This window comes from Cupressus sempervirens, chromosome 9, assembly GCF_028749045.1.
Source record: "Cupressus sempervirens isolate cs-2001-9-10 chromosome 9, ASM2874904v1, whole genome shotgun sequence".
Classification (NCBI taxonomy): Eukaryota; Viridiplantae; Streptophyta; class Pinopsida; order Cupressales; family Cupressaceae; genus Cupressus; species Cupressus sempervirens.
The window spans coordinates 544392201-544406717 of NC_143126.1; positions in this window are offsets into that span (position 1 = coordinate 544392201).

Consider the following 14517-nt stretch of genomic DNA (forward strand, 5'->3'; position numbering starts at 1 on the left):
TTGGGAAGGAAGACTTACCTGTGGGCTTTATCCCAAAGAGAGAAGACCATTGACCTCGCAAGCCCGAGTCAAGGACCTTTCGAGCATTTTGTGGGCCTAACATTGTCTGACCAGATTTCAAATCCTCCTTCCCTAGGGCTTGTCATGATTCCCGTGGGCCCTCATTCCCTGAGGGAACAATATTCCCCTAGTTTTCCTCCTCCTGGTAGGCCCCTGAGCCCTTCTCTACCCCATCTTGGATAGAGTCGCCCGAGGCTAAATTCAAATTTCCTATCTCTCCAATTTCTGCTCGCTCACCACATGTCATTATTAGATTTGAGTCAATAGCTTAGTGAAATCAATATCATCTTAGTCAATTTTAAAATGTTATCACAAAACATGTGCATGTATATAATAAAGGTAATTTTACAGATGAAGACAATTTGGAATTATGCATTTTAATTCTTCATTTTATGAAAATGTAGTTGACAACTTGATGGTTGTGAGAAAACATATATTTAAAGCTCACTATAAATCTTTATAATGAGTGTATTCATTATTTACAATAGAAGGTTTTATAAGAATGAAGTGGCTTATATTCTTATAATAGCTAAATCTCTTTTTAATTATAAACTAATATTATTACAATAAGGTCCTAGGATACATCTCAATTTTTTTTTTTAAAATTGTAATGTATGCAATATAATAATGAGTACTTGAACATAATCATTTACATTGTCATTAATAAAAATAATTATAAAATAATCACATAAATTTTATAATAATAAAAAAGAAGTTTCTTGCTCTTTTGCTTTGTTCAAAATTTTAACTTTTGCATTTAATGGTCGATGATGGTAGTGGAGGTTATGCTTCCCAATAAGGATAGCCTCCCATAGTTGTAGACCCTTTAATACCAATAAAGGTGGGTGCCCATGGAGGTGATGAATCAATAAACTAGTGAAAATGATCTAAAACATAAGAAGGAACTGTTAGACTAAAGCAATAACTTAATCATTAAGTCATTTTGACTTGATCATTAAGTTACCTTTACTTATCCCTTAAGATAACACTTTATGCATTAGTGATATTTAATAATTATATTAATTATTAAATGATTTCTTATTTTAGAACTCTCAATATCCTTTATAATGAATGATTATTGTATTCATTATTGATTTGTTTGATATGATAATATAATCTTTCATATTTTCAGAGCCCAAACTCTTGCTTTGTTATTCCATTCTTTCCAATGATAGGTTATGTTTACACGTAGGTGATCTAAGCCCATGTCAATATCCTCTGCACCAACACTTTTGCCACACAACCTTCTCAAGTCCATGTGAACACTTTTATCAGCGTCGTGCTACACTCCATGTAGGTATGCCACGTAAGTTGGGCCTTGCCAAAGTGCCATGTTAGTGGTTTTTCAACAAATCTTAGCATTTTTTTTTTGCATTTTAAGGTGGTTTATCGATTTTATTCTTTTACTGACGATTTTCTAATTTTTGATAGCAACCAGATTCCTTTTTTCCAACAAGTCATGGATTCTCAAGGATAGAAGATTTTTTACAACACCTTTATCGACTACCTTGTTATTTTTTGTGGTGACCACCATTTGACCGTCAATTTTAGGCCCATTATTTGTTGATGTCATCACTACATCAACATGCCCGCTAACCCCTTTTGGGCCCTTTGGAGCTACCTGTGATTATTTGGTTGTATCTTGCTTAGACGAACACCATTTTTCGCAAATGAGATATCATCTGAAAGATGGTTTTAAGCTAGTTGCAATGGTGTGGGTTTGATTTACTATTTTTGCCTTTTTGATGGTTATTTTTGTTGTCAAAGCTAGTGGTTCTATTTTGCACTCTAGGAGACATAACTTGAGCATCCAGACTGTAATTCTTTAAAACTTTACATCGTTGGAAAGCTTGTTATGTACTCTTTCCAATGATATGAGTATTTTTTTTCAAATTCTTCTCCGGGTACATTTTATTTAGATTTTTGCATTTTTGCACTCTAATAAATATCTTGGTTGTTTCAGGTCCAGAGATCATTTTCGTTGCATGAAATGACTCGTCTTTGATTGTTCTTTATGTTGTACCAACCTTTTGTCTCTTTTAATGTTTGTTGACATATTTTGTAAGCATTTATGCAAACACGCAAAGATAAAGTTTCATTTTCCATCTATATCTTCGACTTCAATTGTTTTCCTTTTTTTGGCCTCCTAATTTGAGTAGTGTCATTTTAGGGCACTCATATAGATTATCTTCTTGGAATCTACCACATCTTGTGCCTTATTGTGTATGCACTACTGATTAAGTGTCGAAGGGGTTGATGTTTGTCTTTGTTTTCCATCTACCTTTGCCAAATGAGTGTTCCTTGCACAACATTAGCCTCATAATTTGTCTAGAGACTTATCACTTCACGACACTATTATTTATTAGCCTCATGATTTTCCCGCTCCTCATCCTTCACCTAGTTGTGTCTCTCTTACTACTGCCTTTTTCGTCACAAGAAGTGGTTGTTTGTTTCATCATAGTGTTAGACTCTCTATGCCTCCCTCCTGCATTCTAAAGGATTTGAGCAATAGGCAAAATAAATCCACGAAGCCCTCAAATACTTGCATGTAAAAAACTTATCATAGAGAAGAAAAAAACAAGAGGAGGCAAGGGTTTACTTTGAAGAATATGCAAATGTATTCTCAGAAAAAAAAAAGATGCAAGATACTTACAAATGATCTATCCTTATAGAAGGAGATTGAAACTTGAAAAGGATAACCTAAAAGGTACAAAGGGTAACCTAAAAGGTAAATGCTATTTAATAATTACTAATTAATTATCAAATGAGAATGCAAAAGTGCAAAAAGTAAAATCTTAAGAAGGGAGAAAAGGTAATTTAATTAATGAAATTAAAATAACCTTTTTCTCTAACACCCCCCTTAAGATGAGCAACAATGCAGTTACAAACAATGTAGAAAGAGCAAGGAAACTACAATGCAATGTTGAAAGCAAACTTGGGTACTGGCAATAAGGCTTCATAAGGAACCCAATCACAACCAAATCTCTATGAAACGGAGAAATAGAGAAAACCCAGTGGGAAAAACTCTACTCCAAAAAGAGATAGTTGAAAACCTAGTGAAGGATTGTAGAAGCCTCCAACTAGAGAATTGTTCTAGAAAAGAGGAACAAAGAGCAATTATGAAGACACGTCATTAAAGCATGAAGAAGTCGCGAACTTTGTCAAAAAGAAGTTGTTGATCTGTAGAACCTCCACTAAAATAGAACCTAAGCAGGTAGAGAAGACTATAATCTGCATCGAATCAGGAGGCATACAAAGGCAAATAACTGAACTCGAAGATACAAATGGCATGAAACACTGAAGCCTCAAGAGATGATCAATTGAACCAAGGAAGCATGAGAAACAACAAAAGAACCTTCGCTAATGCTGACAAGGGTGAGGTGATAGGAAACTAAGAAAGTGGGGCAATAACTCTTGCAAAATAGAAAGAACCAAGAACATCAAGAGTGAGGAAGAGGTATAAACACCTATAAAGGAACATGTCATCGACACATCATGGGGCTAATGTCGTGGAAGGGACACTCACTTGACAAAGGAAGATGACACTAAAAGGCAAACAACTATCCCCCATGGCACTTTATAATGTAGTGCAAGTACAATAAGTCACAATGATGAAAAAGATTCTAAAAATGTAAGGAGTGGCACTTTAACTTAGTGTGTTTGCATAAACATGCTTACAAATGATATCAACAATTATTAGAAAGGGCAAAGAGTTGTTACAAAATATAGTACAACCCAAAAGAAGAAATCCCATGCCATGGAAACAATCCCCAGACTTGAGATACCCAAGATATCCACCATAGTGCAATAAAGCAAAAACCATAATAGAAAGAGGTTGGAGCAAAATCTGGAAGACAAACTAGCATTTTTGAAAAGAGAATTGAACGAGCTTTCCAAAAATATAATGTTTTCAAAAAACAAAGTTGGGATGCTCAAGATATGCCTTTTGGAGTGAAAATAAAGAACACTTGGCTCTGACTGCCCAAATAGGCAACCAAACTGCATAAAAACCAAAAAAATTCTGGGTCATTGTCTCTGTCTCGGAACTAGCTTTCTGGCGCTTCTTTCAGATCAAGAAAAGACCTCTGTATGCTCAAAATACAGCCAAAAAACCAATAGTTGGTCTAAAAAGGGACTTGGAGGGCATGTAGGGGCTATGATGCAGTGCTAACATCATGTTGATGTCAACAAATTACCACATTAAAATTGATGGCATTGGAGTTGTTGCAACAAAAAAAGACTTTCATGTGGCATGATACGTGGCAGTGGGGGCCCATTTGTTGATGTGGCACCTAACACGTGGCAGGTGTTGACGTAGCATCAATGCCATGTGGCAGGTGTCGAGGGCGCCATGTAGGCAATGGCAAAGGCCGGGGGAGCAACAATCAGGTGGGGCTTAACTGAGTGGTGGTCACAAGAAGGAGGAGTAGTGGCAATCGATAAGAGAAGTGGCCACTATAGTCTAGAATCAAGTGAGTGGCACTGGGAAAGCGTAGATGACGTTGTTAAACTCTGTTGAGTGTTGGAACAGTTTGCAGCAGTGTCGAAAACATGAATTTTGATGTTGGTAGTTGCTCTGCAGGCCAGAAAAACCTTTGGTGGACTAGATTTTCCTTTTGCATTTCCAAAAACAAGTCCTTGGGTTGAAAAATGGCCTATGACCACTTTTTTAAAAAAATTATTAAAAAAATTCACATCGAGATACATGCAGGAGGTCGTATGACCTTCTGGGCAAAAAAATTTGCCTCCCAAAGCAACGATTGTCCAAAATGGATGAACTTTATATGAAAACAAGCGTTTTGATGCCTTCTGGATCCAACCGTGAGGTCGGTTTGGCCTCAAAGTGGTTTGGATTTTAGAGACCCCCTACTTTCACAAAAAAAAACCCGAAAAAAAACAACAAATCTGATATGTCAAACCCTCAGTCTCCTTTTGCTCCAAATATCTAACAAGCTACAATAGTTATGGCTATGATACCATGAACAATTTGAGCAATACACAAAAAAAATCCACGAAGCCGTCAAATACCTACATGTAAAAAACTTGTCACAAAGAAGAAAAAGACAAGAGGAAGCAAGGGTTTACTCTGCAAAATATGCAAATGTATTCTCGAAAAAAGAAAAGATGCAAGATACTTACAAATGATCTATCCTTATAGAAGGAGATCGAAACCCGAAAAGGGTAACCTAAAAGTTACAAAAGGTAACGTAAAAGGTAAATGCTATTTAATAATTACTAATTAATTATTAAATGAGAATGCAAAAGTGCATAAAGTGAAATCTTAAAAAGGGAAAAAAGGTCATTTAATTAATGAAATTAAATTAATCTTTTTCTCTAACACATTCCCTCAAGCTTTTTTGGCATACGGTATTTCCTCGTCACCCTCGTCCCTCAACCTCGAACCAAAACACCTTAGTCTCTGATGCCTCCACTCTGTACGACGTCTTAGGCCAACCCTCCCTACAAATCACTCCTCTGACCCATTTTCACATCTTCACCTTCTCCAACATCAATGAGGCTATCAAATCCACGAGTTTCAACAAGACAGTAGATGAGGAAGGGTTCTAGGTGGAACTCTTCAAATTTGGTTGCACAGTCTTGGGTTCTTTCCTCACTGTACTCTTTAATAGAGTGGTATGCTTAGGATTCTTTGACTCTTAGTCAAGTCACATTATCTACCCCATTCACAAGACTGGGTCGACTTCTAACTCTGACAATTACAAGACTATCATGATTGGGCACACTTTTGCTAAACTCTATGCTACTATATTAAAAATTACTCTCTCTAGAGAGCTTGATAGGAGGGGTTGTCATGCAAAGGGGCAAGTGGACTTTCAAATTGGTTTATCACTCAACAAAAGCGTATTGTTGCTTTGTAGACTTTCGTAAAGCTTTTAACTATGTTTTTGGAGAGGCTCTTTTTCAACAGCTCAAAGACATTGGGTTCTCCATGACTCTTTTATCAAACATTATGAGAGTATACAAGTTTGTGGTGGGTAGATTTTAGACTCCCCACAAGTTCTTTGAACTGCTTCTAAGCACCATCGGGGTGAAGCCGGGTTGTCCTCTCTGTCATGTCCCCTTTTCAAATAATTAAAAATAATAATCTTTTCTAAGGCAGGCAGGCCCAAAAAGGTGAAGTTTTGAAAAAAGGGGATAATCTTTGGAAGCTAATGGACTAATAAATAAAATTTATTATTAAAATATGTTTTATTAACCCCTCTTGGACGTGAGCTAGGGTTATACACTCTTTTAAGAGGTTTGGAGGCATTTTGGGCTGATTTTAGAACTTGATTTTTGCGCATTGCTTTGTTGTTCTTCAGAGGCTGCCAAACCTGTGGAGAAGGAGACCCAAGAACGGGAGTTTGCAGGTTTCTAGGAAGGCTAAGGATGGGAGTTTGAAGCCATTCCATGTGCATGCTCATGCAGAGTTTGCCTTTATGCTGAACAGTGCATATTTGTGGGTTTTCGGGTGTGTTTTTTGTAAGAGTTTGGTGTTTCCAGTTGAGTATTTCATATCAGTTTGGGTTGCTGCTGTATTTCAGACTTTTAGATGTTAAAATAGAGTTGAATATATTTATTTGGTCGTGATTATACTTCTGTGATAGATTATTAGTGTTTTTGTAGTGTTTCCGGGCTATTCTATGTTGTTTTCGGGAGCCCGATGAGCATTGTTTTATCCTCCGTTTGGGAGCTGTTGTGTAAATGTTATACAGATCTAGAAATGTCATTTTTTAGACTGTTATGCTGCTGAAATTTCTATAAAAAATGTCCACTTTCAGATTTATTAATAATATGTGAAGCTGTGAAGTTTTTGTCACTATTTTCGACATACCCTCTTTGGGGTTTATTGAGAAATTGGTGGATCTTTGAAATATTGGTTGTTTGATCTTAAAGATCTGATTAGAGGCTTGAAATATCATAAAAAATCAAAAAAGGGACATTTCACTCTCTCCCCCACTTTATTTGGCATCCACATTGATGAAATTAAGGCCTTCTTTTATGATTCTTCACTCTATACAACTATTATTGCGCTAGGTCCTAATCTCCATTCTCCTTATTGCGGATGATGTGGTTCTTTTGGCTTCTTCATCGGAGAGCCTCTAACAACTTCTTGATGTTATGGCTTCCTTTTGTGACTTGAGATAGTTAGTGGTGAACATGGGAAAGACTCAAGTGATGGTTTTTTATTTCCTAAAGACTTCCCATTTTCACTTCTATTTTCAAGGGTATGAGATTGTGATTGCTTCCTTGTATACTTACCTCAGGGTTAAGCTCTTGGGTCTCTGCCTTATCTTGAGACCCTCCATGCAACCCAAAGTCAAGAAAGGGCTTGGATCCCTAGCTATGCTTGAGAAAGTGCTTCAAATATCACTTTTAGGACACTACATCCAAGTTGTCCCTAATGGACTCCTTGGTTAGGCCAACTGTCCTCTACGGATCTATTGTGTGGGGCCCCTCTTTTCTTGACATCAAATGGACCTTAGTTGAGAGGGCTCAGATCATTCTCATTTGGTGGACCATCAAATTCCATTGATCAACTCCTAATAGCATTTTTTTTACTAAGTTTTGGGCTCTTCCCTTCAGGCTCGAAGCCATCTTTGACCCAGTCTAGTTCCTTCATTGTCTCTCTCTAGGGCTTTGCAAACTTTAGAGGGCTTTATTAGAGCCTGAGGGTGTTCTTTTGGTGAAATTAAGTTACCTACATGTTAGTACTATATGTTAGGGCTTTAATTTTGACTTAACTATAATTTAAAACACTTTTCTAACCCTTTTTAAATCTCATTTTTCAAGTATTGCAAAAATGGAAGACATCTTACCCAACTTCTCACCTTATCTTCAGTAAGTTGGAGTTCAAATCAAGTACGGAAACTTAGGTGGAGTTAGAGTGATTTTTCTCTTTAATGATGGAGAAAAAGGAGTTTAGTTTCTTATTAAAGGGGAATTTGAAAATAGAGTTTTCATTCAACCACTCTCTGATATCCCCATTTCAGTATATAAATTTATTATAAAGAGTATATAAAATGTATAATCGATAATATTGTAATTATATTAAGATACAAATACGAATTGTTATATAATTATAAATATTAATTATACATATAAATATATATATATATGAATAATATCATATATTTAATTGGATATTTATATGTCATAGATAATTAATATATATCTATATGACAATAGCATATTATATTATATCTTTGTCATATATTAAAATAATAATTAAGTAAATTCATATGTAATATATATAATCATATATTATTATAATGTAAATAATATCAATATATTATTAATATATAATATATAATCATATATAATTAAATAATATAACTACCTTATTAAATTAATGAAAAGACGCATCTCTACGAAATAGTGATATATATATATATATATGAGATATCGCATGATTGAATAGGGTATCAGAAGAAATACTATAAAATTATACAAATAAAATATTAAATCTGAAGATGCCCCAAAAACGGGACATTACAAGTGGTATCAAAGCTTGCATCCTGCCAGCCTGTGAATGAAAAAAATGGGAATACCACTCTATCTCCATATCTAACTCCTATCACATGTTTTCATTGTTGCTGCTTCATGTACCAAAGGCCTTGCTCAGTCATACACTTTCCTTGGTGTGATTTTTTTTGCAGACTCTGGACATACTGATGTCTTCTCTCATGACTTGGGGGATCAAGCTTATTTTTCTGGTTATGAATGAATCACTCCCAAAAGAGTGTTTGATTGACTACTCCAATCGAGGTGCTTCATCCCCGTTGACTACAAGATCTTAAAGCTTCTTTGCTACAATGAGTTACAAGTTAAGCAAGTCCATTTTGCTATTAAACATGGACATTCGCAATGATTCCCTCCCTGATGGTTTTATCCGAAATTAATATCATTCTTGCACTACCCACCGCTTTGACAGCTTCATCATTCTCTAGTTGCGCATTACTGCCTCTCTCGCATACCACAACCTTTTTGGTGACGTCACTAGAGCTTAGGATGTCGTTGAGACACAGATACTAATGTGCAGGGAGTGTTCTAGATGGCAATCAATAATAATCAACATAGGATATGAATTATTCATTTATAGACATGTCTCTATGCCCTCGCAGTATCTCATTATTGAGTTTCTATAGTTTTGTTTCTGTCTTTCTCTTTAAGGGCAGACAAGAGCCGTGAAGCCATAAATGTGTGCTTTCACATAGATATTAAGTCAGAATGCATCATATATGCTGAGGCAGCCAAATCGAGTACAAGAGTTGGGTCTGTCTCAAATCTGTATGATAGCATCAAAAGTTGGACTCTCTATTTATGTGCACCGATAAATCCCAGCTGTTTGACTCTTTGAGGATTGAAGGAGATAATTATTATGTATGTTCCAGTAACACAGCCGTAACTCACAATATTATCTCTAACAACATTGATATATGCATCTGCGAAAATCCTATCAACCGCCTCGTTCAACTGTGAGAGAATACCACTAGAAGCAACAGCTAAAGGAAATGACTACATTTATAATAAATCATGATCAGAAGACAATGGAGCCAAATCCTTTCTTCAATTCTTGACTGGCCAAGCAGACAATCATAGATGAAGGATTATGTTACAGCCCTGCTATAGTCAGCACAAACGGCTCAATTACAATCACACAGTCACACTTAAAGACTTGCTTTAAATATGGATGTACTTATGTTTAATCATACTTGTGTACAATGAGTTCGGAAACACTAAATGGTTTCATCTGCAAAAGTTGGTAAAAACATCATGGATAATGTTTGGTTTGAGATTTTGTTGAAGCCTGCAAAAACATAGTGAAGGGGAATCAATTAAGAATTGTATTGATTGAAATTTAAAGACGACAATATCTTGTTGAAGTGTAAGTTATCCTGATGACAAACTAGATGAAGTGAAGAAAGGTTTGAGAAACATGAAATTATAGACAAAATTAAAATATAATTCCATGGATCCAAGTATTCAAAGATTTGGACAAAATTTGTTGTAAGCATGGACCCACCAAATATGAAAGGATATGATAAGGATGCAATATTAATTATGTTTGGACCAACTATGTGGGAAAGACGCTCATGTCAAAAATCACACGATGAAGAGGAGTTCCATTGGCTCGACTAAATTAAGAGACTTTAATATAGAAAATGGATATGAAGGTTACTTCGTGCTTTTAAATGGCCACTCAACACATAAAGGTGATGAGGTAAATTATATGTTTTCTTCATATATTATGAAATAATTGTTATTATTGACACATTTTGTTATTGTGATAGTTTAAATACTTACTATCAATGGTTCTAATCAAATAATTACAAGGAAATGACATTGATTTCTAAGTTGACAATAACCAAGGAATGTTGTTAAAAGGTCATCATCTTTCAAGATAAGGTAAGGCCTCAGTGATGGGACATCTCAAGGTATATCATACAAAGGCACTATCTTGGAGATGATGGTCGAAGAGACATAACAATAATGAGGGAGAACGGTGAGGCCCATTGATTAGGTAACAGGGCACCCCATTATGGTTTCTCCTCCTATAATTGAAGGATAAGATTAACTATCTGATATTTCAAAGATTATGCTTTAAAAGACTTCTTATTTAGAAAATAGTTGATAGAATCACCTTAAGATCATGATTCTCCAAGTTGAGATAAGGCCTGCGGTGGAATGGATTGGGGGACATCACGCGAGGTACTGGATAAAGCCTACGGGTACCAGGTAAGGCCTCGGTGATGGGACATCTCAGGGTACATCATACAAAGGCACCTTCTTGGAAATAATGGTCGGAGAGAGGTAATGATAATGAGGGAGAACGGTGAGGCCCACTAGTTGGGTAACAGGGCACCCTATTATGGTTCCTCCTTCCATATTTAGAAAATGGATTGAGATTATAAATACCCTATCAAGGGATTGATTTTTATATAATGTGTACTAATGATTTTTTTTTGGTTACAAGTTCACAATTAAGGAAATGCATAATGTGTGTCTTATGTGTTTGCATCGTGTTTGCTTCGTGTCTTCATCTGTCTACATCGTGTCTACTTCATGTTTTCATGATCTGTTTACATCGTGTATGCTTCGTTTTTTCATTCAATGTATATTTCATAAATCTTTCTGGCCTTTTGAATGCAAGTACATTTTGTGTCTATGACAGAATTTGTATGTGAATGATTTTGCTTGAGGACAAGCAAATTTGAGAGGGGATGGCTGTGATATCCCCATTTTAGTATATAAATTTATTATAAAGAGTATATAATATCAATAATCGATAATATTGTAATTATATTAAGATACAAATATGAATTGTTATATAATTATAAATATTAATTATACATATAAATATATATGTGAATATTATCATATATTTAATTGGATATTTATATGTCATAGATAATTAATATATATCTATATGACAATAGCATATTATATTATATCTTTGTCATATATTAAAATAATAGTTAAGTAAATTCATATGTAATATATATAATCATATACTATTATAATATAAATAATATTAATATATAAATAATATTAATATATTATTAATATATAATATATAATCATATATAATTAAATAATATAACTACCTTATTAAATTAATGAAAAGACACATCTCTACGAAATAGTGATATATATATATATGAGATATCGCATGATTGAATAGGGTATCAGAAGAAATACTATAAAATTATACAAATAAAATGTTAAATCTGAAGATGCCCCAAAAACGGGACATTACACACTCTCTAGTTTTAGAGATTTTATGTTTTTGGAGATCTAATAAAGGAAGGATAGAGGGCTCTTCTCAAATCGGCTCATTTGCAATAGCTTGGAGAAAGGTTGGAGCTTTTGCCATGTTTTAGGAATTATGTATTGTATTTTTTTTTGAATAAAAGTTATGTAAACTTTTCTACAGATGCATATTTGTATTGTTCATTGTCCATGTTGTATTGTTGGGTGTGGATGAATTTATATTGTCTTTCTTTCTCTTTGATTTTGAAAGTGTGATGTTATGGGTGCGGAAGGACATCACTCGCCCTTGGAAGGGAAGAAGTGGACTTCGGGTGAAGGGGTTAGTTGGGCCTTTCTCCTGAGTGCAGAGTCTCTTCCCTGGAAGGAAGAGGGATAAGCATGTAGTATGGGTTGCATGTGCTAGTACAATGTTATGCAATTTTGGTGTGATAAGGGAAGAATTTTGTGAGATTTGGTATTTATTTTGTATGTCTTGTGAAAGCAGATTTGGTTTTCTATATTTGGCTTCTCCTCAGGATTTTCAGTCACACATTCACCCATTCTATTGGTTGCTATGGTAAACTATTGTGTAAGCTCAAAAAGGGTGTTAAATGTTGTATCCTATAATTGTTATTTTATGTGTTTGTGCTTAATTGTTACCCGATTGGTCTTGGCTCTCCAAGCTCGATGGGTGGTCTCATAGAGACCTAGGTTGGGAGGTGAGCTCTTCATGGTTCTCAGTGTTGTTTTCTACAAGTTCCTAAATGGATTTGTATTGAAGAAAAGCTTGGAAGATTTCATTTTCCATTGGAGATTTCAAGATGATTTATTATGAATATTTGTAAAGTTATGTATTTGTAAAAGATCACATGTAGATCTTCATTTATGTAATTTTGATTTGTTGTAAAGATCTAATTGTGATAGTAATATTAGAAGAGATGTTTCAATGTTGTGAATACATTTCATTTTAAATATTTCCTTGAATATGATCAAAGTAATTGAAATTTGTAGCAATAATTTGTTAATGATTTGATATGATTTTTTAAAGTGTTCCAAAAATTAAAATTGAATAGTATGTGTGTGTATTGTTGGTAGTTTTCATCTTGTCTGTTGTCTCTTCATTGCCTTAGAGTTATCCAAATGATTGAAGTTCCAGTGGATACCCCATCTTTCCACTACTTGGTATTCTTTCCTTCCTAGTTTCTCCTTCAGTTCTTACATTTGGTAATCATTATATTTTCCTTTAGCAGTTCCTCCATAATTCCCATAACTACCTCCACAAGCCTTTCCTCTTCTTGAAAGATTCTATTGTTTCTTTCCTTCCATATGTGCTAGCAAACGTATGGTGGGACAATTCTCCATAGGAATATCAACTTGGGGTGATAATAGGGACAGTCCCAGTTTTCAACAAATTGACTCAAATTTTCCTTCAGCACCCAACATAGTCCAATTTTCTCCCACACCAATGACTAGATCTTTAGAGTATATGGGCATTCAAGGAATAGGTGAGAGATACTCTCCTCTTTTTCTTTACAAAGATAACATCTATTTGTGATAAAGAAACCTCTTTTTTCATATTGTCCAACGATAGTATCTTACCATGTCGAACTGTCCACTAGAAGTTCATTTTCGGTAGAAGATTGCTAATCCAAACTATACACCATGTTGTGGGACAAAGGTCCTTACAAAAGAGAAGTTTATAAATAGATTTGATAGTATAATGGCCACTAGGAGTTATATCCCACACAACTTTATCCCCCTATATTAGAAGTGGGAGTCTTTGAGGTTCCATCAACTCCTCAAGTTCTTTAAGTAGTTGAATATCTTCCAGGGGACATATCTCTTTTCATAATTTCTTCCACTTCCTTCTAGAATCAATATAATCTGCCACTCTCAGCCCCAACTCTGCCTTCAATGTTTCCATTAGTCTTCTAAATTTGTTGTAAGCCAGCAATTTCCCCCCAATCCAATTATCCTCCCAGAACCTGATGTTTTACCCACTGCCCATAATCCATCTCACCCCTTCCCTTAGTATACCTTTGCTTTTGACAATATTCATCCATATTTTGGATCCTCCCAGGAGGTCATTATTAAAAATATTATGAGTAAATAGGGAGTTAGATAGGTATTTAGGTTTCATGATCTTGCTCCAATCCATGTTGTCTTCTCCCAACGTCCATCCAATTTTAGCAAGAAGGGCTTTATTTAGGTATCTATGTCCTCCCACTCCCAAACCCCCCTTCTCCTTTGCTTTGCAAACATCCTCCCAGTTGACAAGATTTAATTTGTTCTTTTCCTCCATTCCTAACCAAAGAAAATTCCTTTGTATTCTCTCAATTTTGTCTGTCATGTTTTGGTTTATTTTAAAAAGGGATAGAAAGTAAATTAGGATGCCCTGGAGAGCCATAGAGAGTAGGTGTAGTTTTCCCGCATTACTGAGAATTTTCCCTTTCCATCTTGCCAACTTCTTCTAGATTCTTTCAACAATGGTATTCCAGAAGTCATTTGTTAACTCCTTGGTGATTAAAGGTAGACCAAGATAAGTATCTGAGAGGTTAGCCGACTGATAGGCTAAAACGTTCCTAATCTTCCTCTGCATAAAATCATCAGTGTTAAAAAAATAAATTTTACTTTTAGAGTAATTTATTTGCTGATCTGAGTTGTCTTCATAGTTTCTAAGGATACTCTTCCACGCTCTAGCTT